Source organism: Cupressus sempervirens, chromosome 11, assembly GCF_028749045.1.
Source record: "Cupressus sempervirens isolate cs-2001-9-10 chromosome 11, ASM2874904v1, whole genome shotgun sequence".
Lineage (NCBI taxonomy): Eukaryota > Viridiplantae > Streptophyta > Pinopsida > Cupressales > Cupressaceae > Cupressus > Cupressus sempervirens.
The window spans coordinates 18,886,962-18,891,532 of record NC_143128.1 but is presented as its reverse complement, the minus strand read 5'-3'; the positions used below and the strand labels follow the sequence as shown (position 1 = coordinate 18,891,532).

Genomic DNA, 4,571 nt, shown 5'->3' with positions numbered 1-4,571 from the left:
GGCTTTACAATATACTTCCTATTCTCAATCTAGCCTTTATTGCCTTGTTTGCTAGAGTCTGGTTGTATACAAGAGGAATTAGGCCACAATCCTGTAGGCGCAAGAAGAAAGCCTAGTACCCAACCTGAGATGATCCCCATGAAACCTTGTAATTGACTCACAACTTTGCATCAACACAACATTAGCTATAAAGTAAACAAAATCTAGCCCGGTTACTTGATCTTTGTTTACATCTGTTGAACATAGATTTAGCAATTGGGCTTGAAGTAATTATGAACCCTAAATTAAAAGAGAAATCCATGAGTAGTCCATAATGGGTAACAATCTGTTACTTCAGATGACAAGATTCATTCTTGAAACAGAGCACCATAAGCGTCATACCCATGTTAAGAAGTTTATCAATAGCTATGACCAATCACGAAACACTCTAAACAAATCAAATTTGGAAATTTTACCTTCTTATCAGCCACCTGGAAGGGTTTCAAGGCTGCACATGAGCGCTCCTTCTGACCAGGCAATGTAAGACGTATGGGCATCAAACTAGCTATATATTTACATCTAACATGAAAACTATAAGGTTTATCTAGTTCTAATGTTTACTTACAAGTCCATGATCAAATTAGGAATGAAAAGATACAAACTTTGGTCTTCACAAAAATTTAATACACACAAAACTGAAATACCATCAATATCTATTGTGGGGCTAGATGGATTTATACCTATTTGGGCCTGCTTGCATCTTCAAATATGGGATGCTTGGAAGATTGAAATTGGGCTGAGGACACATTTTGCATAGGAGGACTACCTATTTTCTCATAGCAATGGATATAGAAAAGAGAAAGAGAAAGATGAATCTCATCCTTACCCCAAGATTGAGTCTTTGCACTGTGCTTTTTATTCAGACCAGTCTTTGATAAGAAGGGAGACAAGGCTTGAGAAGGCAATGGACATGGTGAAGAAGAAGAAGTAGATGGATTAAGCATAGGCCAAAGAGAAATAGAATATAGTTTTAGAAATCTGCCAAGAGCCAAAACAACAGATCTCAGTTGATGGCTTCCACAACCAGTGTTAGCCCAATGCTTGAGACATATGTTTTCCCACAACTTGTCATCTTGTGCAGCTTTATGCCATATCCTATTAACACATGAGGTTGTTGCCAGTATTCTTGCATCCATGTATTTCATCACTTCGGATAACAAATCCCCATCTAAAAGAAACTGCTCCATTTGATCCCTCGATAAGTTCTCACACTGATCCTGAGATTGCATCTTTTCAGATGTTTTGTGAAACAATGGTGCCTCCAAGTCTCTTCTGGGCTTATACCTATGATGATGATAATTGATTTTACACTTATTGGGTCTTCTTATTGCCAATCCCATTGCCCTTCCAGACAGAACAAGACAAATGAATGTGTATCTACAAATAAATAGACCTTGTACCTTAAAAAACAAGTTGGATAGTTTCATAAATAAGCATCAGACAAGGATTCAGGTCTCTGAATTTAGGCAGAAACACAGAGATAGACATGGAGACCAGAGAGCACAGCTTTAGAAAAAGGTAAAGTTATGAAATGGAGCAGAGCACTACCAGAAGGAAAATTTCTAATAAAAAAGGAGCAGACGATGAAGAAGATGGGTTCCTAATTTAAATCAGATCCTGAAAGTGATTGATAATCATTTAGAGACTTTACCTTCATAAATATAGCATCTACCTTTGGAACACTGACAAACATGTCATCCACAATGTGTTGCACACCTATACCACAAATAGATCATAGACAACCAGTGAGGATTTTTTTACCCAAAATCTGTGAAGAGACAGAAAATGAGTTCATACATTGTGTTTAAAGCAAGTACTGGCGTAACTAGGAGCCTCTGAGATGACTTCAAGGAGATCAAAATTAAAGCATTTGATACTGGGGAAGGAGCGGGAAATAACAGATCTTGCACTTTGGGTGCATTTTACATCATTTAGGGGCTTTAATAGCCTATTACATCATGTAAACACTACCATCGACCCATAACTCTTCCTAGGACACCCTAGGACTTCAAATGACCCCTTACATCATATTGACTCCCTATTTGTGCTAATTTGAGCTTCACTTACATCTTATTGAGCTTCACTTTGTTTCGAGAATAGTTTAATATTCTCTACTAAACAGGACCAACTACGTGAAGGTGGAAGCTCATTTGGCCCCACCCCCCTCCCCCTAACATCACTCTACATTCCCCGTTAACATCTAACATTCATTCATTCTTTCAACCATTAATAAAATGTAACATTCAATCAATATCACATGATAACATTCATTAGCACATTAGATTCATAAACATGCAACATTCATCAATATTTTGCATTAACACATAATTCATGAACATTCATTAGCACATAATTAAATTCATTGAGACATGAAATTCAGTCATTATCAATTAAGGTATGTAGATGACAATCATTTTTTTTTTTCTTTCTATTTCTTTTTTCTATGTAAGCTCTAAGAGGAGTATCAGTGTCATCATCAATTCTCCCCTCATCAGTTCTTTTCTCTGTTCTTGATGATCTCAAATTCCTATGTTGTTGCAAAGGGGGGTCCTCTGCAATAAGAAATAAAAGAGTTAAATTAAAAATAATTTATTATAATTTTTACAAGTATTTAATTATTTTAAATAACATAACTGTGGTGCTCTTTACCTGATCTGACCACATCATTTTGTCTGGACTCAACGTCAACACGCTCATGAACATCGATGCCTCAATCATCTACAGCTGCTATACAAAATGTTATGTTAATCCAAACACCAATTGCAATTACATATAAAAAATTTAATAGCAAATGTATACCTCCACCACTGGGATGCACATCATGCGAACCTTCAGCATTCATAGATTGTGTAGAAGGATTGTCAGGCTGCATTCCAACATCCTACGCATTGTTATCATTGCTTGCTTAAAACATATATACTCACTTTATATTGGAGCTTAACATCAAATAGACTAATTGGTAAAGTATTCAATTTGAAATAAATTTCATTTAGCGTATTTACCTGTGGCTCAGATGCATCATTATTAGAACCTTCCACACACCTTTTATAACATTCAATCAATTGCTCTAGGCAAATTTCTAGATAAGAATAGTTGTAAAACTTTGACCAACCGCTTGAAGGTCTTATTTCAAGAGACCTTACAACATTAAGCCACTAAAAAATATGCAATTTTCATACCCGATTGTGCGGCTATATAACTTGTGCAATGGCCTTCTTGCTTAGCTATAGAAGCTCTCCAACAATCAAATCATACAAGCTATAAGGCCTAACAGCAATTTCAAAACATATAAGCTAAAAGTCTAGTTAAAATATACATTAGATTAAAAAATATGCAATTTTCATACCCTAGCGCGCGGCTATATAACTCGTGCAATGGCCTTCTTGCTTAGTTGTAGAAGCTCTCCAGCAATCAAATCATACAAGCTACAAGGCCTAACAACAATTTCAAAACATATAAGCTAAAAGTCTAGTTAAAATATACATTAGATTAAAAAATATGCAATTTTCATACCCGAGCACGCGACTATATAACTTGTGCAACGACCTTCTTGCTTAGTTGTAGAAGCTCTCCAGTAATCAAATCATACAAGCTACAAGGCCTAACAGCAATTTCAAAACATATAAGCTACAAGTCTAGTTAAAATATACATTAGATTTAAAAATATGCAATTTTCATACTCGAGCACACAACTATATAACTCGTGAAATGGCCTTCTTGCTTAGCTGTAGAAGCTCTCCAGCAATCAAATCATACAAGCTAGAAGGCCTAACAACAATTTCAAAACATATAAGGTACAAGGTTAGACATATTATATGACATGGAAAAAGGAACAAAATTTACAAGTTTTAGCAAGACATATTAAATGACATCATAGTGCTAGAGAGATCACAATTATATGAGTCAAACATAGTCATGAAAAAGCACATAAATTATCTAGTTATTGATTTGTTGACATATTGTTGTTGATAATGCTTTGTTATTATCTGGTTCGAAGATTTGATATATACTCATTTTTGTTGTTTAAATGCTATTGAGATCCACCCTCTTGGAATGTTGGCCAATGGAGTCATGTTATTATATTGTGTGATCATCTTGGGACTTGCACTCTTGGTGAAGACCAATCAAGTCTTTTGAGTTTATATTGTTACCTTCTCTGAAAATTTTATGTGGATTGTATAATAATTGTTTTCACAAGATTCTATAGGTGAATATAGCTTTGGTGGATAAGAAACAAAAATTCTAAAAAAATCTTTAAAATAATATTTATAATCTTAATGACCTCCGAGTAATTTGAAAAGCCTTGTTTTTGATTAATCTATAACTGGACATCACTTTGGTGTCTAGATTTTGATTGTAGTCTTTCAAAATTGTGTATGGACTATGGTAGTATACGCATTACATAAAGACCATTGTTATGATAGATTATAACATTTTCATTTCTGTTTTATGCATGTGAAGAGGAGGATATTGCAAATTGGAAAAAACATTGTTGTAAAATTGAGTATTTGTAATTCTACCTAAATAGGTGG

General features: G+C 34.7%; 1 pseudogene; it reads right to left on the bottom strand.

Annotated features, from left to right (window-relative positions):
* Nucleotides 1–719: 719 nt before the first annotated feature.
* On the bottom strand, nt 720–1,379 carry LOC149528022 (F-box protein GID2 pseudogene; annotated as a pseudogene).
* Between the last annotated feature and the right edge of the window lie 3,192 nt (nt 1,380–4,571).